This window comes from Triturus cristatus, chromosome 1_1 (genome assembly GCF_964204655.1).
Source record: "Triturus cristatus chromosome 1_1, aTriCri1.1, whole genome shotgun sequence".
NCBI classification, from domain to species: domain Eukaryota; kingdom Metazoa; phylum Chordata; class Amphibia; order Caudata; family Salamandridae; genus Triturus; species Triturus cristatus.
Window position 1 is genome coordinate 965,980,743 of NC_140579.1, and position 27,161 is coordinate 966,007,903.

At 47.2% G+C, this 27,161-nt stretch overlaps 1 pseudogene; it reads right to left on the reverse strand.

Moving 5' to 3' along the window:
- Window positions 1–27,161, reverse strand: part of LOC146871398 (SWI/SNF-related matrix-associated actin-dependent regulator of chromatin subfamily D member 2-like) — a 626,025-nt pseudogene that overhangs the window by 531,557 nt on the left and 67,307 nt on the right.

Genomic DNA, 27,161 nt, shown 5'->3' on the forward strand with positions numbered 1-27,161 from the left:
ATCACGCAAATTGTCATGGTGATAGGTACATACGGTTTGTCCAGCATGTCCTAGGTGTTTCTATAAATATATATTTTTTTAAATAAATAAAAAACAAAGGACGGCCCGGGGGATGGGGTCCCCGGGGCCATAAGTGGCCTGAGGAGGGGGGCAACGCAGCCCCACTCCTAAAGAATTTTTTAAAAAAGGCCATGACCTGGGGGTTGGGGTCCCTGGGGCCGATGAAGGCCTTGGTAGGGGGGCCACGCGGCCCCCTTCCAAAGTTATTTTTTTCAACAAAAAAAATTAGGGTGCAGGCCCTGGGGGATGGGGTCCCCAGGGCCAATAAATTAGAAAAAGAAGGGGGGGCCACACAGCCCTCCTTCTTAAAAAAATAAAATAAATAAAAGACCGGCATCGCGCTGGAGGCCACGCCCCCTCCTTGCAGCACTCTGCAAACGCGCCCCTTGGCCAGTTGTAAGTTGGGGAATTAATTCCCCTTCAATACTGAGGGTCCCTGAGGGCCAACTAGCCCAACAGGTATCTCCAGTATGCGCCAGGGAGCTGCGTTGCAGACAGGTGTTCTGAGGCCACGTCCCTTTTTAGACCTCTATGCAACGCAGCTCTGTGGCGCTTACTGGAGGTACCTAGTGGGCTAGTTTGACCCTAGGGACCCTTAGGATTCAAGGGGACTTAATCTCTCAACTTAGAACGGCCACAGGGGGCGTTTACACAGTGGTGAAGGGAGGGGACGGGGCCTGAGGTGACGTGTGCAAACACGCCCTGTGGTGCATTTTAAGTTGGGGAAATAATTCCCTTTCAATCCTGAGGGAGCCTGGGGGCCAACTAGCCCACCAGGTGCTTCCAGTAAGCGCCGCTGCTCTGCGTTGCAGAGAGGTGGTGCAGGTCGTGCCCCTTTTTACACCTCTCTGCAATGGCGCTTACTGGACGTACCTAGTGGGCTATTTTGCCCCTAGGGACCCTCAGGATTCAAGGGGACTTAATCTCCCAACTTAAAACGGCCACAGGGCGTGTTTACACAGTGTGGAAGGGAGGGGACGGGGCCTGAAGTGACGTGTGCAAACACGCCCTATGGCGCGTTTTAAGTTGGGGAAATAATTCCCCTTCAATCCTGAGGGCCCCTGGGGGCTAACTAGCCCACCAGGTGCTTCCAGTAAGCGCCACTGAGCTGCGTTGCAGGGAGGTGGTCCCGGCCGTGCCACTTTTTACACCTCTCTGCAACGCAGCTCTGTGGCGCTTACTGGTGGTACCTAGTGGGCTAGTTGGACCCTAGGGACCCTCAGGATTCAAATGAACTTAATCTCACAACTAAAAACGGCCACAGGGCGTGTTTACACAGTGGTGAAGGGAGGGGACGGGGCCTGAGTTAACGTGTGCAAACACGCCCTGTGGCGCGTTTTAAGTTGGGGAAATAATTCCCCTTCAATCCTGAAGGACCCTGGGGGCCAACTAGCCCACCAGGTGCTTCCAGTAAGCGCCACTGCGCTGCATTGCAGAGGTGGTCTAGGCCATGCCCCTTTTTACATCTCTCTGCAACACAGCTCTGTGGCGCTTACTGGAGGTACCTAGTGGTCTAGTTGGACCCTAGGGACCCTCAGGATTCAAGGGGATTTAATCTCTCAACTTAAAATGGCCTCAGGGCGTGTTTACTCAGTGGGGAAGGGAGGGGACGGGGCCTGAGGTGACGTGTGCAAACACGCCCTGTGGCGCGTTTTAAGAGGTAGTTTTAATCCCCTGCCCTATTATATACTAGGAGCTTACAGAGGAGGTCATGCTAATCACAGGGTGACCCCAACGCATAGTGTTCCCTAGTGTATGTAGGTGTTTTCACTGTATTCTGAGTGTTTTTTAACATAGCACTGGCTCTAGGACTGGTTAGTCAGACTCAGTTACCACCAGGATCCGTCTGAAAAAGTTGAGGGTACAGGATGATTTTGCAACAAGGCTTCTTTCTGCTCTTCTGTTTGTTCTTTCTGCACTTTATCCTTCTTCCTGCACTTTTCTTCGTCTTTGAGAACTTCTGTTGCTTCTTTCTGCATTTCTTTTTTTTTCTTTCTGTGCGTTTTTTCTTCTTTCTTCACATGTCCTATCTCTGTAGGCATAGTTAGAAATTAGCATTTAAAAAACCTTTGAAATTCACTGAAAAACCATAGGTTTCAGGGGCGTTATAGTGAGCTGGACTTTTCTCTCGTACAAAACCATTGAAATTCCCCCGTTATAGTTAGTTCAGCTAACTATAACTCGCGCGCCCGCAATGCACTGCTGATGACGTCACATATTACATCACTCATGACATGGTCAGTGACATCACTCATGACTTCACTGATGACATCTCAAATGACATCACTGATGGCATCCAGCGTAACGTGGGCACGTGGTGCGCGTAGCGCACCGCGTGCCCACCGTGCGTGCACGGCACTAACTGCATAAAGTGGGCGCGCGGTGCGCAAAGCGCACCGCGTGCACACTGTGCGCGCACGGTGAGCACTGCGTTAAGTGGGCGCGCACGCCACGAACGGCGTAAAGTAACTTAGCATTTAAAAAACCATACAAATTCACTGAAAAAACCATAGGTTTCACACACGTCATAGTTAGGAATTAGCATTTAAAAAACCTTGCAAATTCAGTGAAAAAACCATAGGTTTCACACACGTTATAGTTAGCTGGACATTTTACTCGTAAAAAAACATTGAAATTCCCCCGTTATAGTTAGTGCAGGCAACTATAACTCACGCGACCGCAATCCTCTGCTGATGACATATGTGTCTTTATGAAAAAAAAATATTTGTAATATATGTATAGCTAAAATTTAATGGACGAAGACATGGGCAAATAAGTGTCTAAATACAGTATTAGCATCAGCAGAGGATTGCGGTCGCGTGAGTTATAGTTGCCTGCACTAACTATAACGGGGGAATTTCAATGGTTTTTTACGAGTAAAATGTCCAGCTAACTATAACGTGTGTGAAACCTATGGTTTTTTCACTGAATATATATATAGATAGATATATATATATATGTATATATTTTTTTTTTCTTTCAATGTTTGCCATTTATGGTGAAACAGAGGCTTACATGACTTCGAGAACCATATTTAATACAAGAAAATGCAAGTCAGAAATTCTGAAATTACCGTCAGAGGCTTCTTGATTGCTTCTTGTATCTCCATTCTCTTCCTGGCGATGGTCTGGTCTAGCTTGCGTTCAAATGCGAGCAAGTCCATGTAGGCTTGAGATTCTGGAACAAGATCTCGTATCTTGAAAACAAAATGAGCGAAATTCAAACAAACTACAAACCAGATTTTCTTTTCAATTCCACATTTTGTCAAACAGCTTTGTCAGGTTGGAAAAAAAGCTGGTCATACTTCGGTGTAACTGCAGAGTCCTTGATTCATTTTCCTGGCTATCTCAAACTTGTGTTCAACTAGGGGCTAAAGTTAATTAATTTCAGTATTGCCAGATCTCATTGTCTGCCACTTAAGACTAGGCAAATATCAATTTATTAAGCAAATTGAAGCAAATAAGGAAAAGCTTCTTAAATGTCACTGACGATCTCTGTCCTGGCAGTCCTCGTCTTGTCTACTTGCCAGGATTATAATTCCTGTGAGCCTAGCAGGATCCCAGAACACTTTAAAAACATTGTAAAAAACTCTGAATGCAAAAATCTCTGTTCAAAAACAAAAGAGAGGTAAAACTTTTCAAATCTATTGACTAGCCAGAGTAGAAGATGCTGCTGTTTTTAGGGTACCTAGCCCTAAATGTTCCAACAAGGCAACATGCACCACGAGGTAAGGGAGCTCTCTGCTCATTGAAGTTATCCTTCATAATCCTAATCCCTTCGACTCTGTGGAGCTCCCTCAACACATCTTGTGTCTGCGGCACTGGACCGGGGTTATATACTGATCCAACAAAGTCTGTAAAAAAAGAAATGTGAGGGTTTCCCCTCACTGTGAGAGAGTTGTGCGTCACTCGTCCAGCTGCAGCCTGCTGTCGGAGCTGGGACGGGGAACAGGCAACAGTGGCCTAGATGTGGATTCCAGACCGTTGTGGTGAAAGAGTTGAGCTGCTAACCCGCCGCTGGACCAGAGAAGTGTGGGACTCTGGCCAGTTCAGAAACCAGGAAGGTGCTGACGATGTAACATGGAAGTGATCTCCCACCTGCCAGAGAGGATATCTTATTGCTCGCAGGCTGGCGTGCTTCAACCGAAGGCCTGTACAGAATCCTGGAAAAACTGGAGCAGAGTTTGTTCCTCCCTTTTCCTTCTGTGGGCCATGCGCCCTCCAAGTTTGGCTCCCCCCTGTCTGTTCTCCTTGCTGATTCGACGGGCAACCACAAGGAAAGAAAAATTCCAGGCCAGAGGTGAGGGGTCTCCCTGGGGTCCACGCTAGACACTGCACCATCAGTGGTAGTGACAGCCTTGGAGTTCCCGGCTCTGTGTATGGGGAGTGGGCGGCCAATGTTCTGAAGCCTTGCCATGGCAAACAGATTTTGGTCACTGCCTTCATCTCCTCCCGCTCTTATGAGGAAAGGCTCAGCATCCAAGTGGTGAATTAGTTCTAACAGTATTTCTGAGGCTGAAATGGTGGTGTGGCTGTGGGTGCTCTGGCACCAATGGCTATGTTAATTGATAACACAATTTATCCTAGCCACAGCTATGGACAACAACAAGGCCTGGGTCTCTGGACAGCAAGACCAAATTGATAGATTGTCCAGGCACTTACACACTAGGGGAGAAGGCCAGGATAATCCCACACAGTAACCACAAGTTCATCTTCAAGAACCGGTGCCACATGAAATGATCCTAAAAGAGATTCAGGACACACAAAGGACTTTAGAGGACTAAATAGGTGGAGTGGGTTCAGAAGTCTCCCTTCTGTGGCAGTAGATCAGAAACCTGGCTGAACAGACCAAAGAAGCGGAGGAACATATTTCCACGATGGACCATGGACTCAGAGTCCTCAAGAAATACTATACGAAATTCAAAGACATTGCCTTGCAACTTGAACGCAGGCCAGAGGCTGTTGAATCTAGATCCCTAAGGAATAACGTCATGGAGGGCAATGAGGGTCCCAGCCCCATGCAATTCCTTGTAGATTGCTATATATCCTGGTACCCAGAGAAGGAACTTTGCACATGCTCGATCCTAGAAGGAGCTTAGCACTCACTGGTGCCCAGGCCACAGCCAGGGGGCCATCTCCCCCCCCCCCCATATTCATCAGGGTCATGAATTTTGCGGAGAGAATACTTAAAGCAGTGCAGGAAAGCAGGGAGGTAAATTACAACTCTTCAAAAAAATGTATTTTCCTTGACTACACCAAAAGGATTCTACTGTAGTGTAATCCTTTCAAGAAGTGAAAAAAAATTAAGAGCAATCCAGCTTCAATATATATGTTACTTTACCCTTCAAAATTAAAAGATCAACATCAAGGAAAATCACCCTTTTTTTAAACCTGTGAAAATGATTGAGAAGCGGTGGAGGAATGTGCGAACAATCTGAAGACTCGAAGATTCTGGGGACTTAGAGATGGAACTGCCTTGGAGCTACGCACCTTGACAGGCGTAATAGACAATTAACTAGAGAGCAGAAGAAGCTAGGCTGGTTGAAAACATTGCAATATGGGACAGAGTGGTGGACCCTCCTCGACTGGCTCTTGAGAATACACAGGAATGGGGATTGGAGGGAGGTGATCAGCAGGGAGGAAGCGGTCAATCCCAAAGAGTGTATAGACATGCTGAAGAATGACATGTTTGGAACTTTCGGGGAGGGGTGGAGGGTTTGCTTCAAGCGGACACTCACTAGATTCTACAGATGTATAGGATAGACATATTTGTAGTGGTCGGATAGTTCTCTATTCTTAACGGAAGTTAGAAAGTTGTAGTTTATGGGCGACAGATGCTTTATGTTGACAACTATATAATTGGTGGACTTTGTCAGAGAGTTACATTAGTAGCTCTTAGGAGGTAGTTCTCGCACCTTCTGATAGGCACATTGGAAATGCACATATAAAATTGTCTAGGAAATAGGATGTGACAAGATTAACTGAGTTTTAAGTCAGTCAAGTCAGTCAAAGAGCCATAAAATCCATTACATCGAAAACCATATTAAAACAGTTATACAACACTCAATATAAGAATCATAAAAACAGTGCTTGATGCAGACAATCTTGATAGGATCTTAGACCCAGGGTATGTAAAATTTATATTATTGTTGTCTTGGAGATACATAGAAACTGCAGAGAAACATAAAATGTGGGAGTGTTTGCTTAGAAGTATTGTCACATGGACAGGGGGGCAGGAATTGAAACCGAGAACCTTGATGAGGATAGGCCATGATAAAGTGCAAAGTGCTGAGTCTAAAGGGGGTTAGATACAATCTATGTTCGCTTTTTGAGACCCATGTTAAGAAGCATTCCATCCCTGCTTCACGCTTTAAATCAAAATAACACTGGACTCTGCTCAGCTGTTGGTTTTTAAGGAATATGGCTTCATTTTTCTATGGAAAAAGCGTTTTGACTGTGAGCTTTGAGCAATTAACAATTTCGTTTAGAGAATGGAAAAGGTTTGAAAGACTTATGTTTGTAAAACCTTTTTTAGCATGGGGAAGCCAAGGAATGGAAAAAGCTTGGTTCTGTCTCAAGCAGTCTTTAATGGTTGAACAGGAGAATCTAGTATGCCTTGAATGCCAGATCTTAAGCCAAATAAGGAGTAGTGCAACCTCAACTAAATCCTCTAAGAAAGGAAATCCGACATCCAGGTGAACAATAAGGCTGGCCGGGCTTTTCCTGTGTAAAACGTTATTTTCGATTTTTTGAAGGCTACCATCTAGAATAAACCCCCACATACCAGCCATGTAACACCCAGTGAATGACATTTTCTTTTATATAGGGTGATCAATTCCGTTACTGCTTTTTGGCCTAGTTTTTTTGAGAACCTGAAAATGCCATCAATGCTTTATGTTAGGAAGTATGGGATAGGTGGAGTTTGTCAGGGATTTAGATTAGTAGCTATTTCAAGGAGGTTCTCACAACTTCAGATAGACACAATGAGAATGAACATACTAAATTATCGAGGAAATAGAAAATGACAAAATTGACTGAGTTTTAAGTCATTTTGTGGAATGTAAAGAGATAATATAATACAGTTGAAAGGAGGGAGTATAACAATATTCCAGGAAAAACAGACCAAAATTGACCCTCTTACAGGAGATATACTGACATCCATTGTGGTTGTCTGAGTTGTTAAGGCTATTTTAGGGTATATATTGCAGACTTTATACCAGGATCTGGGGGGGGAGTAGGTGGCATCTTCATACATAGTCTCAAGTGGAGAGGATCACGCACTCCTGGTATTCCAAACTTATTCCAATCTTACACAGTTTATAGCATGCAAAAGGGTTTCACTCTCTGATCCTGGAGTGTGAGAAACCAAAAATAGAAGCTGCGTTTCCCAATTGTGGGTTTGTTCCCTTAAGCACTGCCTGGTGTCCCTATGAAGAGGGATTGTATGTAGTTCATAAGTTTAAATCACAAATCGTGGATCAAGTTTCAATCAATTACTTTATTTTTCAATAATAGTGTTGGGTACTGTTCATCCAACCCAACCAGCTTTTATCTTCATACATAAGACATTCCCCTTGACCATGACAGCGATAAGAGGTGACAAATTAGGGAGATATGTAGTGGCCATTGGTCTTTTAGAAGGCTGCCACTGGACTTTTATAAGTGCATACAGTATGTAAAGCCCATATTACAGGAAAAGTTAAAGGTCCCGACTTATTTGGTTATCAAGATCCCTGTGGGCAGGTTAATCCTCGAGGGAGACTTCAATACCAGTATGAGCCCCATGTTGGAAACCAGGGAATTGGGGGTTGAATTGCGAAGGTCCCCTCTACCTCTGAGGCCTGCCGCACTAGAGTTGAGTGACATTTGGTGGGCAAGACACCCAATTGACCAATAACTCATGTTCTACTCTGGGGGAGCATATAAACCACATTCTAGAATAGCCATTTTTATTCATCCCAGATGTGAAGTTGGCAGGGATATTGGGCTCTAGCATTCTCTCTAGATATCTTGCTAATCAAGCCCCACTGGAGATCACCTTGAAAGGACTTCCGAGGGTCAGATTGGGAAGTGGTGATTGTCTTCTTCAAGGTTACTAGATGGGCACTTCTTCAAACAGGTCCAACAGGAAATAGAAGGCTATTTGGAATTGATTTACTCCTTGGTCCCCTCTGCCATTACATTATGGGAAGTCTAAAAGTGACAGTAAGGGGAAATGCAATCTGCCCTGCTGTAGGCCAGCGTAGAGGTGAGGAGAAGGTCATGGTAAAACTTGAAACACTGCTTAATAGGTTAGAAAACAAAGTTATATTCAACAGAGAAGCAGATGTTTTAACGTAACTGGGGGTGGTATAACTATCGGTCAAAGAAAAACTACTTGAGTAGCCTAAACGTGCATGGGTGAAATAGCAAGATATTGTGTATGATATAGGAAGCAAAACAGGCAAGAAGATTTATCTGTTAGCCGATAGGGAAACAGAGTTTAGAACAGTATCTTCAGTGTAAGATGCCTCTAGTTGTTTAGTTATTACCTCAGAAGAATCTGCACAGGTCTTCTCCAAACAGACAATCCAGTAATGTGAGACCTCGAGGGTGGATAAAGTGGCTTTAGATTTGCCAATAAAACACAATACTCAAACAAAGAACATAAATGTCATCAGGAAAAGTTTCTGGGCCTAACAGTTTCTCCCTACCAGGATTTCTTTAAAAAATATGCCACCAAACTGGTTGATACTTTGAAAGCTATGTTCCGAGAGGCCTTGCATTCGGAGGAGTGCCCATATGACTCCCCAGAGGACACTAGTGCGATTATTCCCAAAACCGGTAAGATACCTACTAAATGTGCATTCTATAGACCAAGGTTTTGGCTACAAGACTATTGAAAGTAATGCGATCCTTATGCCCTTGCGGGGTACCAAACATTGTCTTCAATGCCTACAAGTTGCTTTGGCAAATTAACTGAAAATATCACAACCCTCTGTGTCACAATGGACTTTCAAAGGCATTTGACTCTATTCTATCGCCACACCTTTACCAAGTGTTGGGAAAAATGAACTTTTGCTCTCATTTCATAGCTTATGCTCAACTACTTTACTCCTCCCTTGGGCGAAAGTCTGTATAAAAGGAGTTTTGTCCAAACCCTCCCCATACAGTGAGGGATGAGATAGGGATGCCCGCTTTCACCAATCCCTTTTGCATTGGTCATGGAGCCCCTAGCTACCTGGGTAGGGCAGCATAGGCAAATATGGGGAACTGATTGGGGTGGGGGTTTGGACAACCTCATCCGTGGAGAATGTCCTCTCCTTATACCTATAGTCCCTGTAGTGCCAGCACCGGTCAGTCCTGAGATTTATCCAGATTCTTAACATCTATGAGGACGCCTCGGGCCTTAGGATCACCTGGCATGTATCACTTCCCCCCCTCCACCCCACTGAGCAGCAGGGGGAAAATAATTCCTGCCTTGCATTCCTGCCACGGGGCTCTTTCAAATATCTGGGCAGAAACGTCTTTCTACATCCAGAGGAATACTGGGATTTGAATGTAGCCCCACTGCAGCAGAAACTGAGACATCAGTTTTACAACATGGGGTAACTACTCCCAATCTCCATAATGGGAAAATCGGACTCATATACAATGAGAACATTACCACAGTTGCTATATATGTTACAGAATAATTCACATGCATTTATAAAACTGTATTTTGACATCGTTCCTTTGGTGGGGTGCAGGGCTGCCACGAGTGGCCTACAATAAATGTGTTCAGGTGCCTTACAATGAGGGGTTGTGCATTCAGGATATACAGCTTTACTGCTGGACGGCTCAGTCGCTTCCCATTAATGATTGGTTATTTGGGGAAAAGGCACGTTCCTGCAAGTAGGCTTGAACTGTCTTATGAATGTGGGGTGTTGGAACACCTCTACTGTGGAGGACCTGAGAACAGGTCAAGCTTGCCCATTCAATGCTGGTTTAGGGCTTTTTCAAATGAACCAAGTGGATGTGGAATCTTACCAAATTGATGCCACTGTGGGTCTGTACCTGAATGCCCTCGGTGTCAGGATTAGAGGGCTCTACATCCTGCCACAGGATAGGCATCCCGAGCCCAGGAGATGTGTGGGTGTCCACCAACATTAAATCACATGCTGATCTCATCCCTTACTTAGATTGCATAAATTGCAGTTCTTCCACTTTATACAGATTTGCTGCGCACTAGAGAGTTATAAAGAAGTTTTAAAACCCATTCTGGATTTTAAGCCTTCAGAATCCAAATTAATATTGGAAAATCCAGTGAAAAAGTTATTTTGAGGCTATATCAAGCACTGGCGATTAATAAACTAGGCCAGCTCAAAACGCTTATGGAAAGGTGGTCAACTGAATTCGTTTTTGTTTTTAAAATGATGACTGACTTTAAGCCAAAATTACCACCAAGGTATTGGCAATCTCAGCCACACTGCGTGTCCCGAATATGGATTCCTAATGCAGAGCGTCCCACCTAATTACTATTAATGAGTGGTGGTTTGATATGGCAGCAGACACAGGATTTGCGTCACAGAATTGAGAAATGCAGGATAACCCCCTTCTACACCAGCTCTATGGCAGTGCCTCTCCTCTTCCTCCGATCACAACGGTGGCACTCCAAATGCGGAGAGACACACACAGAGCTACTGGGTGGTCGGGCATCTGACGAAGGAGACCCCTCTATAATATGGGACTTCACAGAAGCAAGTTTCTGCACTTCAGGGCTTTCGGCCTTGAGACACGATCAGCATCTCCAAATTGGTTTGACGTAATGTCAACTCTCCTGTTTTGTCCACTGGTAACTAGTGCTAAAGTGCTTGCACCCTCTCCGTAAAACCTAGTAGAATTGGCTTATACCCAATTGGCATATTTAGTTTACTTCTCAGCCCATAGTAAAGTGGTACTACATGTCCTTAAGGCCTGTAAATGCTACTAGTGAGCCTGCAGCACTGATTGTGCCATCCTCCTAAGTAGCCCTTTAAACATGTCCCAGGTCTGCCATTGCAACCTGTGTGTGCAGTTTTAAACTGCCAATTCGACCTTGCAAACCTTTTTATCAGGCTCAACCCTTTCTTTTTTAAACATATGTTACCCCTAGAGTAGGCCCTAAATACCCCAGAGTGCAGGGTGCAGTGTATTTAAAGTAGGACATGTACTTTTATTCGTTTTTCGCCACTGTAAGGTCTACCTTTCCCATAGGATAACACTGGAGTTCCCTTATGACATTTAATAAACTGTAACTTCCAAATGGGAATAGATAAACAGTTCATGTTTGATGTCTTTGGAATTGTAATGAAAAACCCTCTCTATGGTTAAGTCAGATTTTTGTTTACAATTTTTGAAAATGCCACTTTTAGAAAGTTGACATTTTTCTGCCTTAGCCATTTAGTGACTTCAGCCTGTCTGAGTCACATGACTGGGTGTTGCAGACAGTTAGGCTTTGTGTATTCCTCCTAGACAGCCACACAAGACCGAGAGCTTAGGTGTGCCTGAATGGGCCATCACTTGCAGGATGGAAGGGTGGAACGGAGCATAGCCCCATTTAACACTTGAATAGGGAGTGTCCTTTCTCCACACAAAGGGCTGCATACTCCCTGTAGCTGGTCTGGAGCTAGGGTAATGGAGGCAGGAAATCTGTGCACTTTAAAGGGAAACTTCTAGAAGCTTCTCCCACTTCAAAGGACCTGGTATACATATTGGGCCTCAGACACAAACTCTTAAGTACACTTCTGGAACTGTGTAGACTCTGCCAGGAAGAAGGACTGCTGTGCTGCAAAAAGGACTGCTGGACTGCTCCCCTACTGCCTTGCTGAACTGCTACCCTGCTGTCCACCTGCCTGAGTCAAGAGGGATTGGATCTGCACCTGATCCCAGGACTCCGATTGACTACAAAGGCTAAACTGCTGTCCTCCTGTTCAGAGCCACAGGGATTTAACCGGCTCCCAACCACCTGAACCAGCACCCAGTTCCAGTTGGAGTAATCCCCGGTCCCCCAACTGGGTCCCCTCAGGTCCTGGACCCTTGGTGTGGCCTCAGTGGAGCAGACTGAAGTTTTTGGGCTCTTCGTGACTGCAAACAGGCCCATTGGCACCAAAACCTTTTCGCTCGCACTGTCTGCCAATGTGAAGTTCTGTCAGCCCGACGCTTCACACTACAGCATTGACTGATCGCAGGGAGTGTCAATGCGAAGCTCCAGCCTGACCATCCATGACAGCAACAGGATCTTCGCGCTACAGCTATGACTATCCGCGTCACTTGAACAGCTTTTTGAATACACTCTTAGATGGCGACAGTGGTGTATGCCGCTTAAGGCACTGAAGTCGGTACACGTTTGTATGAATTATCCTAACTTTTACGGCTTCGTTTAATTTTTTTAATGAATATCTTCTGCATTGATTTATTAAACAGGACATGCTGAGCACGGTTTATTTAGTGATGTTTATGAGGTGTTTTTACACTTTCATAGGGATTGTTATACGCACTTCATTCTCACTACCTTTAAGCTGGAACCTTCCAGCAGGGAGCTGCCCAGAAGGGGTTTTGTTATCAATGAGATTACTGATTGGTACTCTACACCTCTTCTCTCTAGCCTGATGAATAAAGTCACAGTCACTGGTCAGGATGAAAGACTCAAAATCCTTGTGGAAGGCTGTTCAGGCTTAGGCAGACATATGCAACCATTGTGGAAATCTTCTTTAGGAATTTTTACAAAAAAATCTAGGTTCACCAATGAATTGGACTCCTATTAATTAGTGGATTCTTTACTAAGATACATTTTCTATTCCTTCTCTAAACCAAGGTATGGGAATATGAGATGTTATACTTAAAGCAGGCCATTACAAAAATATAAAGGGTGCTCCAGCCTTAGCAGCAAAAGGCACCTTTGAATCCTATTACTGCAGACATACCAGTCTCATGGTTGGAAGGCCAAATTTATGCATATTATGCATGCACACCTTACAGGCTTTAGAGCACATCTTGGACTTTTTTGAGGTGTTGAGAAGGCTTTAAACGCTACCATGGCCAGGATGGTCCCCTAGGAAGGGGGTAAATTGTGTCTGAATTCTGAAGGTGTCGGATCAACCTGCACTGATTTGGAAATTCGTTCCTTTGAAATATAAGATTAAACTCTTGCCCAGACACACCTTCAGAATTCTACTTAAAATTAGGGGGATAGGGGCCTCTCCCCCTTTTATGGGCAAGAACAAGTACGAGAAGGATATATGCTTATTATGTGGTTAGTAGGGGATTAGGACCTTTTTCCCCTCACTCCCGGTAAATTGTGTCTGAGTCTGATGTGATGATGGGACTTCAGCCTGTAGATGTAAAACCCAAGGGATGATAGGGATGATAGAAGGGCAATTATTCTTCAGAGATGGTCTGATTCCCACTGTGGAGTGCCTGGCTTGAGCAAAGACAGCAGTCGACGTGTGGGAATATGTCTATACCTTACCTGAGAAGGTCGACTGCAACCACTGCCTTCACTTTCTTAAGCATCTGAAGGGTATAAGTGACGTCAAAGGGTAGAAATGTAAATTGTGAGCTGCACCCACCTCCATGAACCAAAAGAAGCATCTGTCTGACTGCAGGATGTGCACATCAAAGTACGCATCCTGTAAGTCAAAGGTTAGCATCCGTTCTCCTGTGTCCAGGACAGAAAGAACCTGAGCTACAGTAAGCATTTTGAATTTGTCTTTCTGTATGAAGGCATTCAGAAAGCAAAGATCAAAAATCGACCTGAGCCCTCCATCCTTCTTGGCCACAAGGTAGCAGCAGGAGTGCCACCCTTCACTAATTTCTGAGTCTGATATCCTTTCAATGGCCATCTTGGACAAAAGAAACTTGACTTCCTGCAGATGGACGGCAGCATGAACTGCTGGCAAACACTGAAGTAGGAACAGGTGGGAGACAGTGATACAAGGGGGAATTAAATGAATGGCAGGTCATAGTTTTTATGAACAATTTGCACCCACTGATCTAAAATGATGGATTTGTAACTAGGTAAGAAAAATCAAATCCTGCCCCCTACTGGTTGTTAGTGGTTATACACAGAAAAATAAAAGCGGCTTGATAGCTGCTGCATGGGGTGAGAAGGAGGTGGAAGACACCTGTCCATGGTGGTGCCCCCGCTTCTGCCACTGCTGCATTCCTTGGAGCAGTGAAAAGTCTGGGCTGATGATAGGCGAGATCCACGACTAGCGTCTAAACTTTCTGTACCGATGATGTAACTGACGGACTGGTGAGAGCAAGCCTAGCAAGCAGGCCATATGCAGCTATCTTTGAAGAGTTCTAGTGACAAATCAGCATTTCCCCCAGTGCCTGGATCCATCCAAGGGCATGTTCATTAGAGATGCCTGAACAACGCAGGAAAACCCAGTAGCGCCGCCAAGCGAGATGCGCAATCACAACATTGGTGCCCATGGCACGACCCACACAGTCCGTTGTATCAAGGCTGGCCGGAAATACAGATTTGGCAGTATTTTGTCCATCCTGAATCGTTTGGGGGAAAAGGCTGCTCTGAACCCATCAGCAATAGCCAGCAAAATCTCACCGGCCATGTGCACATATGCACAATGCCCTAGAAGGCAGACTGCATTCAGGGACCTTATGGCCTAACTGGCGGCTCAGAATAATCTCTTGCCAACGGCATTAATAGGCCTCGATTCCCTATCTGGCGGTGAAGAAGGGAATGCTTTTGGGTTGACACTATTCATGGATGCTCGTATCACTAAGCTTTCTGGTGTTGGATGTTGGGTGAGAAAGGACGGTTCACCCGGAGCACGTCTATGTTATCAATACACTGGGCGAGTGACTGGAGGAGGCACGTACAGCTTCATCCAAAAAGCAATTAGGGTATCTGTTAGGGCATTACTAAATTGCAGCAATGACTCTGACACAGCAGTCCCAGGCTTAAAGATATCTGTTCACAAATTTTTGCTTCTAATATAGGCACATTGTACCATGAACAGTGCTCCGCTGCCTTGAGTCTAGGTTTGAGATATAGAAATATGATATACATTCACAATACGGATCACTGACAAAATATCGAGAAGGAGAATATCGACCTACAAAAATATCGAGGAAAAAATATAGAATGCCAAAATATCGAATCCCTATCTCCAAACAGGTAAGTACAAAAATATAGAATATATCGTTGTAAAAAATATAGTTGGTCAAAATATCGAATTTTTTAAATGTCTTAAAAGTAATGTAAAATTAAGCAAATAATACACATAATTAACTAAAACATACTTAAAAATACTTAAATAACTTTAAAATTTATAAATAATTAATGTAAGTAAAAAAACATTTTTTAATACATATATATTAACGTAATATTAACGTAATATTAATATTTTTTGCATAGGATAACGGGCAGGTAAAATGTACTATTAGCACTCCAGTAAGTGCAATAGTAGGGAAAGCGTTGGATAGCGGGAGGGTAAAAATTACTATTCCCACTCCAGAGAGTGCAACAGTAGGGAAAGCGTTGGATAGCGGGAGGGTAAAAATTACTATTCCCACTCCAGAGAGTGTAATAATAGGGAAAGCATTGGATAGCGTAGGGGTACAAATTACTATTCCCACTCCAGAGAGGGCAACAGTAGGGAAGGCGTTGGATAGCGTGAGGGTAAAATGTACTATTCCCACTCCAGTGAGTGCAACAGTAGGGAAAGCGTTGGATAGCATAGGGGTAAAAATCACTATTCCCACTCCAAAGAGTGCAACAGTAGGGAAAGCATTGGATAGAGTAGGGGTAAAAATTACTATTCCCACTCCAGAGAGTGCAACAGTAGGGAAAGCGTTGGATAGCGTAGGGGTAAAAATTACTATTCCCACTCCAGAGAGTGCAACAGTAGGGAAAGCGTTGGATAGAGTGAGGGTAACATTTACTATTCCCACTCCAGTGAGTGCAACTGTAGGGAAAGCGTTGGATAGCATAGGGGTAAAAATTACTATTCCCACTCCAAAGAGTGCAACAGTAGGGAAAGCGTTGGATAGCGTAGGGGTAAAAATTATTATTCCCACTCCAGTGAGTGCAATAGTAGGGAAAGCGTTGGATAGCGTAGGGGTAAAAATTACTATTCCCACTCCAGTGAGTGCAATAGTAGGGAAAATAATAATGTAATATTTTATTAAAAATAAATTAATTATTAATACCAAAAAAAGTATTACAATTATTTACCAATCACACAATATTTAATAACTAATTAATTATAAATACCAATATATATTTTTTAATTAATTACCTATTAATAATTAATTAACAACCAATTAATTTTCTATACCAAAAATTAATAAATACAAATAATACCAATTAATAATTAATTAATAATAAATTAATTATCAATATACTAAAATTATTTCAATATTTAATTATTTACAATTAAATTACTTCCCACCATATTCCCCTATAAGCCCACAACCCGCTACAAATAATAAATTAATACAATTAACATAATTATCAATTAAACAATTAATACAAATTAATTACCAATTAATACACATTATTTACCAATTAATAATTAATCAGCAACCAATTAATTTTCAATACCAATTAATAATTACCTAATAATAATTAAATTACTTCCCACCCTATTCCCCTATAAACCCACAACCCGCTACAGAAGTAAAACCCAAAATTAAAATTAAAATAATTCCTAAATATTATTATTTAATGTACTATAATTAGATTACATCCCACCCTAATCCCCTATAAACCCACAACCCGCTACGGAATTAAATTACACAAAAATTAAATAACATAAAATGCATTACTTTAAAAATATTCAAACATACATTCCAAAATTAATCCATACTTTTAACACATATACTAACACTTAAAACACTATAAAAAAAATCGATATTTTTAACAACTATATTATGACTGTCGATATTACTTACTTCTATATTATTTAAATCAATATTTCTTACCTGATTTTCGATATTCTTCACCACTATATTTTGGCAATTCGATATTCTGTCCATTCTATATTAAAAACTCGATATTCTGTCCAGTCGATATTTTTTATTCGATATTACGTCTGTTTACCTCACAATACATGCATACATAGGCGATGTAACCCAATAATTTCTGATGCCCTGTGGATAACCACCACAAAGGGGTACTTTCTTCTGTGGCGATCCTAACTCAGGAGAAGTGCCCAAGCCGTTCGCATTTTGTAGGTCCAGGCACAATTCAGCATCAGTATAGTGAGAATGGAGCAAGTTGTTCAACGCCTCCTCATTAACATAGTCATGTAGGACATCCTAAATCCCTTAAACCGCATTAGAAGCGGAGCCTAAAAGGGCTTCCAACCTCCTAGATTGCTGAGGTTGAGAGGAGGCAAGAGATTGTTTTCCAGATTAGGGGGTTGTTGTGCTTTGCTTCTGCTCTGAAATGGAGATTGGCCATGAAAGAGGATATGAAATGGGTGCCACCAAAATGGGAGTCAGCATCAGTGTACCCAGGACCGGTGAGACCTCTGTGGTCAGAGAGGAGTAATGGGCCAGCACCAGTAAGGGACCGGAATGATTGTCAGTCAGTATTGGATGCAAACTGGTGGTACCTGCACATCTAAGGGCTTGAAGGTCCTCCAGAGGGAGCCACTATTGCCATGAAGATTTTCAGCATAGTTTCTTTAAAGGTCTCGATTTGTTTCAGGGTGACAATGGTCTGGGCAACGCAAGTTGTAGCGGACCAGCCTGGAATGAGATTGGGGTAAGATGAAGCCAGCAAGGTTTGGCCCCTGGCGTGCCAACTTATGTCTTCTTGGCTGTTTTGAAGTGACAAGAGAAGGACAAATTCCTCTTTGCCTTCTGGTGCTTGTGGTGAAGTGTGGACATTCCTGAGGACATGGATGAGGATCGTGGTGCCCTGCACTTTAGACTGGGAACAGGCCCGTGACGTGAATAGGGAATGTTGCATCAATTGTAACCTACTACTGTGTTCTGCAATGTACAGTTTTGTCTCCCACTCCCTGATCACCTTCGGGATCGGGTGCGTCAGGGAGCACTTGCTGTGGTACTTTGTGACCAGAGCTACCACAAGCAAATGTCTTAGGGTCCCATAATTGATCCGTCGATGGGCAAGGAAAGCAAGGAACAGCAGGGTGGGCACTATATATGACTCCATAGTATCACTTCTGGGGTGGAGCAAATCCTGTTTAAAATCCCTAATCCAGTCTGGCTCCTGGTTCTATTCGGACGGTGAGGAATCTACAGTCTGACATTTCCATCAGAAACAGTATTACAACTTGGCTGAAAAACGCGCTCAACATGGGTTGCTGGTTAACTCCACGTCGGAATTCCAGTGTGCGCACCTGGGACTGGGTGGAGACATACACAGTGCTTGTTATTTTCCTTCCTGGATCTGCAACACGGAATCAGGAGTAAATGACACAGAAGCCAATGACCGCCCCTGCACAGACGGTAACTAGTAGTGGCACAATTTGATCCCGAAATTTGGGGCTGACTTGAAACCAGGCCTAAAGCAGGAAATATATCTGGTGTTTTTGCTTCATTGCATTTTTTTTGGGCAGGGTCAAGCTTTCATGAAAATGTTAGTAGTTGCTTGGCACTAACGGACAAAATAAAGTTAACATAGCTTCAAAGGGGAGAGGAGTTGGCTTACGGCTAGGCCGGTCGACCTCGAATCTGGGGAACTGGGTTCGAGTCTCGGCAATAACGCTGAACATCCGGTGATTCTGGGCAAATCACTTAATCTCCCTATGCCTAACAAAAATGAATGTGTCCTCATGTAATGCATTGGTGCTATGTAAGGCGCTCTGATACCCGATGCGGGTGAAGTTTGCGCAATATAAAAATGTAAAAAAAAAAGTCCTATGGATCAATGTATTGGGATTTGGGGGCCGATTCCGATCCTGGAAAAATATTCCCCGTACGAATCGTATCTGGATTTTTTACCGTACGAATCGTACAAGTCCCGTACAAACTGGCAAGTACGATTCGTATGTGAAAAAGTCCATACGAATCGCATTGGGTAAATTCCCCGACACGGCCTCGGGTCGGAAAACGTGTCCGACATGTCCCCGGACATTTTTATGTACGAATCTGAAAACTGAAGTCCGAGCGCGCAAGTACGATTCGTACCGTCCGTCCGATTGTACAACCGTATGGTAAAAAGACCGTCCGGAGCGAACTCCTATAGCAACCATGGCGACGTCCAAACAGGTGCCCGGTACGCGCCGAACACCCCCCCAGCCCCCGTATGTACGCGCCGTCCCCCGCCCAGCCCCGTGGATGTACGCGTCGTCCCCCCCCAGCCCCGCGGATGTACGTGCCATACCCCCAACCCCCTGCGGATGGACGCGCCATACCCCCAGCCCCCCCGCGGATGTACGCGCTGTACCCCTAGCCCCCCCGCGGATGGACGCGCGGGTCCCCCCCTGTAGGTATGGCGCGGACCCCCACCCGTGTATGTACGCTGCGGACCCCCACCCATGTATGTACGGCGCGGACCCCCACCCCCATAGGTACGGCACGGACCCCCACCCGTGTATGTACGGCGCGGACCCCCACCCCCGTAGGTACGGCACGTACCTCCACCCCCGTAGGTACAGCGCGGACCCCCACCCGTGTATGTACGGCGCGGACCCCCACCCGTGTATGTACGGCGTGGACCCCCACCCCCGTAGGTACGGCGCGTACCCCCACCCCCGTAGGTACGGTGCAGGGGGCTGGGGGTACGGCGTGTCCACCCGCGGGGTGGCTGGGGGTACGGCGCGTCCACCCGCGGGGCTGGGGGGGACGGCGCGTACATCCAGGGGGCTGAGGGGGGACGGTGCGTACATCCGCAGGGCTGGGGGGCGCGTACATACGGGGGGCTGGGGGGGACGGCACGTACTGGGCCCCCTATTCCACTCGCATCGCTGCGTACTTTGCTTTTCCGGCACTTTTTGGGTGCCGTAAAAATATTGCCGTCCGGACTGCTGTCGGTACGAATCGTACTTGCTGGGACATAAAAACATGCCTAACTCCGTCCGGACGTCACGTCCGCGGTGTCCCGGATCACATTCGTATGTATTTTGCTGTCGGTCGGTGTTTTTTCCGACTCGTACGGAAATGGTGTTTCCGTACGAATCGTACTTGCAAGTTTGTATGGTGTTTTTACCGGGTACGAGTCGGACAGAGAAAACGCTCCGACCGACGGTTCGTACCCGGTTTTTCCAGGATCGGAATCGGCCCCTTAGTTGGTAATTAATTGAAGAAGTCACCACCAGATGTATGTATACCAGTGGGTGCTGTAATTGATGATATAGCCATTGAAAACTCAGGATATTTTCACCTCAATTGATATGACAATAGAAGAAAGCAAAATAAAATTGCTCTAGGGATGGAATGAAGCCAGCCCAAGGACAACAATGGCACTTAATTCAAAATGAAGAACTAAATCAAAAGAAATGTTACAAATCCACCCCAACCCCACACACCATGTCCTTGCCCAGCAATACCATTGCGAAACTAGATTACATTAAATAAAGTGCCATCAATGTGCATAAATAAGCGGTGAAAAAACAGTGATTCTGTACTTTCCAGTTCTGTCACACGCTTCACTCTGTGTGCATAACGCTTAGTTTCCTTCTACACATATTCACTTTAATATCTCACTTAGTGACTGCAGCTTTTTCTGTTTAAAAAACATTTACAAGACCTGCTTTCACAAACGTTCCTGTCTGAACGCTTTAAAATACTACAACATTTTGGTGCCGATTCCGATCGGGTAAAATTATTTCCCGTACGACTCGTATCCGTATATTTTTACGTACGAATCGTACAAGTCCCGTCCCACCGGTGAAGTACGATTCGTACGTGAAAAATACATACGAATCGCTTCGGGAAAAGGTCTACGAGGCGTACCCGGACAGTTTTACATACAAATCGTAAAACAGAAGTCCGAGCGCACAAGTACGATCCGTAACGCCCTTCCGATTATACAAGCGTATGTAAAACGTCCCGTACGGAGCGAACTCTGTACCACTCGTATCCCGGGTAAACTTGTGCCCGGGATATGAGTCGTACAGCCTCCCCCGTGTATGTCCGCACGTCCCCCCCGTATGTCAGCACCGTACCCCCGTATGTCAGCACCGTACCCCCCCTCATGTCCGCACCGTACCCCAGCCCCGTACTTGTACGCACCGTACCCCAGCACCGTACCCCAGCCCCGTACTTGGACGCACCGTACCCCAGCACCGTACCCCAGCCCCGTACTTGGACGCACCGTACCCAAGCCCCGTACTTGTACGCACCGTACCCCAGCACCGTACCCCAGCCCCGTACTTGGACGCACCGTACCCCAGCCCCATACTTGGACGCACCGTACCCAAGCCCCGTACTTGTATGCACCGTACCCCAGCACCATACCCCAGCCCCGTACTTGGACACACCGTACCCCAGCACCGTACCCCAGCCCCGTACTTGGACACACCGTACCCAAGCCCCATACTTGTACGCACCATACCCCAGCACCGTACCCCAGCCCCGTACTTGGACGCACCGTACCCAAGCACCGTACCCCAGCCCCGTACTTGGACGCACTGTACCCCAGCCCCGTACTTTGACGCTCCGTACCCCAGCACCGTACCCCAGCCCCGTACTTGGACGCACCGTACCCAAGCCCCGTACTTGTATGCACCATACCCCAAGCACCGTACCCCAGCACCGTACTTGGACACACCTTACCCCAGCACCGTACCCCAGCCCCGTACTTGGACGCACCGTACCCCAGCACCATACCCCAGCCCCGTACTTCGACGCACCGTACCCCAGCACCGTACCCCAGCCCCGTACTTGGATGCACCGTACCCAAGCCCCGTACTTCTACGTACCATACCCCAGCACCGTACCCCAGCCCCGTACTTGGACGCAACGTACCCCAGCACCGTACCCCAGCCCCGTACTTGGACGCACCGTACCCAAGCCCCGTGCTTGTACACACCGTACCCCAGCACCGTACCCCAGCCCCGTACTTGGACGCACCTTACCCCAGCCCCGTACTTGGACGCACCGTACCCCAGCACCGTACCCCAGCCCCGTACTTGGACGCACCGTACCCCAGCCCCGTACTTGGATGCACTGTACCCAAGCCCCGTACTTGTACGCACCGTACCCCAGCCCCGTACTTGGACGCAGAGTACCCCAGCACCGTACCCCAGCCCCGTACTTGGACGCACCGTACCCCAGCACCGTACCCCAGCCCTGTACTTGGACGCACCGTACCCCAGCCCTGTACTTGTACGCACCGTACCCCAGCACCGTACCCCAGCCCCGTACTTGGACGCACCGCACCCCAGCACCGTACCCCAGCCCCGTACTTGGACGCACCGTACCCCAGCACCGTACTTGGACGCACCGTACCCCAGCACCGTACCCCAGCCTCGTACTTGGATGCACCGTACCCCAGCACCGTACCCCAGCCCCGTACTTGGACGCACCGTACCGCAGCACCATACCCCAGCCACGTACTTGGACGCACCGTACCCCAGCACCGTACTTGTATGCACCGTACCCCAGCACCGTCCCCCAGCATCGCGTATGTACGGACCTTACAACAACATTGCGTATGCGAGCACGGTACAACAACACCGCGTAGGGACGCACCTTACATACGCGAAAACGACTCGTACTGAACCAGGACACTGTAAAACAGCACAAGGAGGGTCACTTCGACTCGCACAACACCACAAAACACGTCTACATTACAAAAAACATCCAAATGACTGACCTGGCACATCCAAACAGGTAAACAGAGGCCCAAACTCACAACCACCTCTTGTAACACACCCACCAAAAATTCTAACTCAGGCCCACCCACAAATGGACCACTAAAAAGGGCCCACACACACAAACCATGAGCCTTTGAAACAGACTCACAGCAGCTACAGAGCACACCCCAACAACTGCACCCATACACCTTAACATATACACCTTCACACACACTCCTTCACACATACCCCCTCTTCACATTCTCACACACACCTTCACATTCACACCCACAACCATCCACACCCTCACCCCACACCATGCCCACAGACAAGAATCCAAAGTTCACAAGGGAGGAGCTGGACATCCTTGTCAACGAAGTCATCAGAGTCGAGCCACAGCTCTTTGGAACATTGGTCAGACAGACCAGCATAGACGAAAAATCACGCCTGTGGCAGAGGATCGTCGATAGGGTGAATGCTGTTGCGCCCATCAGAAGGACCAGGAATGAATGCCAAGCCAGGTGGTACGATCTGCGGAGGGCAGTCAAGTGGAAAATGAACGAGGACTACGCCCATAGCAACATCACTGGAGGTGGGCTGCCCCGCAGACCGGTACATTACCATTCCTGGGAGGAGAAGGTGATGGCCCTGCTTCCGCCAGTGGGAGTACACGGAGTCGAAGGAGTTGCAGAGCCTGGTGAGTACACAAACAACTTACGTAACATGGGGGTAATGGCATCCACACCCCAACTACACCAAATGTACGCAACTACCCCCAAGCCCTCACCGGACACGACCACACTCAAAAACAACATGTGTATGCCCCATCCACAAAGCAAGGCCATGCCATGTCCCAGGCTACACGAAGCACAAACCCAAGACTGGATGTCCGGGATGCTGGGAGGGTGGGGCTCACAAAACACATTGTTCAACTCTGAATCAGACACCATTGCCCTCAGCCCATATGGCCCAGGGACATACCCATGCACCATGCTCAATGCACAGGGACTGGCAAAGTACTGACAAGGTAGCTGACACTTGGCCCTGCTGTAGGCAGCACAAGGCCCTCCTGTGATCACTGTAAATTCAAACACCAACACCACAAGCTCATATATCCAGGACAGGAACTCACACTCACTGTCATGGCAGCATGCCGCATGAGGGGACAGATACATCACCTGGGAGACCCACAGCCAAATCACACTACACCCACCAGCAGGCCCTGTCACACACACCCCTTACACAAGCACACACCCCCGGGGCAGGCAATGGACTTACCCACTCTCACAATGGACATGTGACACAACAAGATCAATCCATAGCCAAAGAAGCATCCAAGCCAAAAATCCACATGTCAAACACTCAGGAGAACATATTAATCTGTCCCCCGCAACATACCCATCCACAAGTGAACAGTGAGGGGAATGCTAGGCACATACAACTACCTGGAGGAACTGTGCCAACTTGAATATGTATGAAACATGGATGTCGCATGAAACAGCATTAACATTGTCTTTCTCTCACACACAGGGCAACGTCATGGATCTCCCCCCAACAATGGGGGGAAGAATCACAGTCCCAGGGAGGAACCTGATCCCACCGGCAGCGACGCCTCTCAACACTCCGCGGATGACCCCAACCCACCTGGACCCTCTGGTGTCCAAGCCCCTGCAGCACCTGCCTCAGGTACATCTGTGCCAACCACCACCCCCATTCCTGCCACATCCCAGGAGACACACAGGAGCCCTGCCCCCACTGAACAACTGAGCCAGTCTGACCTGGAGGGACAAGGTTCGCCGGGCACCCAGGAGGAGGCAGACAACCCCGCAACTGCCATCCCTCAGGGGTCCAGTAGACCCGATGTGCCCACAATGGCAGCACAGGCTCGTGTGGGCAGGGATGGTGGGAGTGGAGGCAGGCGGAGGCGAGAACCTGACCAGCCAGCTGAAGGGACCGGTATGTCACACATACGCAACATCATGGACGCATACCGGCGTGACACCTGGGCCATCAGCCAGGTAGTGGAGACCCTCACAGAGATTAAGAACCAGCAGGCCGAGCAACACGCCAGTCAACAACAACACCAAGGACGGATGGAGGCAAGACTGGCTGAGCTCCTGGCGGTGCAAACGGACATAAGCCGTTCACTCCGACGGATCGCCGACAACATGGGCAACCCTCCCTGTGTCACCAGGCGAAGACCAACACCAGCCACAGGGAGGGAGGAGGAGGAGGATTCGTCCGACGGAGCGTCCCAAGCATCGTCAAGGCCTGCATCTGAGGGTCCCGCGAGGAAGGTGGGTCATCCGCGGAAAAGACCGTTAGAGGCAGCGGACCATCCACATCTCCCAGGTCACCTGGCCTGGCACCTGGCCTTCATGCGCAACAGCAGCACCTCTTTCACTGACATTCTCTGCCACATGGACTTGCTGGTCACAGTCTGACCAATGATGACAAACACTGTGGTCTGGACTCTGATGACTTCAAATGCAAAGGATCCCATCTCCCCCTGCGAACTTTGGATTCTAGGCACACTGTATAGCACCTATTTTTACCCACAATAGATGCCCCCCACCGATAATAAAACTAATTTTCTTTAATTAGATGTTGCAGTCATTTTGCATGAGTCCACAACATATGTGTGGGGAAATGTCAAACTATGCCTGAGTGTTGAACTAACTCCAGCCATCCATACCCTGGGATCTGAGTCCGGTACAGGACACACATGGGTCACAATGTATCATCCAATACAGACATGGAGCACAATACTCACCCGTGATGGCCTCAAGCTGCTGAGGGGGGGCTTGCAATATTGTGCGGACAGACCAATTTGGAAGAGCATCATTAAGGTGTAGAGGTCATGGCTCATGTGGAGGTGCCCGAGGAGGGAGTCCCAGGTATGTTTAGCCAGGTGGGAGAATTATGTCCTGCATGCAGGACTTCGGTGGATGTGAAGAATGTTGGCCAGGGCAAGGTTGGATGCACGGAGTTGGCCGAAAGGGGTCTTGGATGACAGACGTCCAAGGTTGGTTTGGGGTCTGGGGTTGTGGACTGCCTCCTGAGTGTGGGTGAGGAGTCTGAAGGTCATCCTGCAGCAGACAGTGATCCATTGCAGCTATCTCAGGTGGACGGTGATGTGGCTGGGGCGCGGGATGTTGAAGCTGAGGTAGGAAGATGCACCCTGGATGTGGACAAGTTTTCCGGGAGTTTGGCTGTACTTGCTCCGTAGAGGGCGGGGCTGTAGTTGACACGGCTGGTGTCGTGGACCTGGGGGACGGTCTGTCTTGCCTTGGAGTGGATCTATCTGTGGGTCATGTGCATCATGCGGAGGGTGTTGCAGCATGAGGTACAGATGCTGGTGAGTTGCATGGCAATTGTGAGCGACGAGTCCATGATGCACACCATCTTATGTGCGTGGCCACTGGGTGCTGGTGCAGTGCCCTGGCGGGTGGGACACAAGGAGTTGACCCAGCTGTAAGGGGACAATCCTCAGATGATTACCTCAGCCCTGTACAAGTCCAGCCTCAGGTGGCTGATGTTCAGCCATTCATCAACGGACCTCATGCCTTCTTGAAGGTTGGAACTGGCAATGGCTGTGTCTTTGGTGAGGGTGAGGAGCAGCTGGCTGTCAATGGCATATGAGATGATGATGAGGTTGTGTGCGCATGTGATGGTGGAGAGGGGGGTCATGGACACATTGAAGATTGACACGCTGAGAGATGAGCCCTGGGCCATGTGCCAGATGACACCACTGTACTACATGCTGAAGGCTTGAGTCCCACTCCCATGGCCTTGCTGGTGAGCCACTTGGTGATTTCATCCTGGTCCATCCCCTGGATACCAGTGTTGGAGATGTGTGAGCTGACAGTGTGTGAGCACATCGTGCATAATGCTTTGGAGAGGTCAAGGGGGTTGGCCTCACCATTGTTGAGCAGGGCAAAGTTGTCGGTGTTGGTGGCAATGATGACGGTTGCAGTGGGGTGATTACTGTGGAAGACGGTCTTGTGCAGGTTGCCTGGAGCTCTTTGCATGGAGGAAGTTTGTCTATTGCTCGTTGACTGTCTTCCTGATGACATTTGCTGGCTAGGGAAGCACGTTGAGGTTCCTTGAGAGCTAGCGTTCCTGCCGTCCATTGTCTAAGAAGGGCCTGGGTCACTGCATGGCTCTATCTACCATGGAATGTGGCTAACTCCAAAGATACATACATGACGTGCTGGACGGGGGCTACAAGGATGGGGAATGATGTGGTTGAGATGTTGTGTGGGAAGGGTCCTGATGGAGATCCCCAGGGGATGTTGCACATGAGCCGGGTGTTGTATCTGCTGATGATGGAAGTCCAAAACCTGAGGGTGGTTGGTCACGC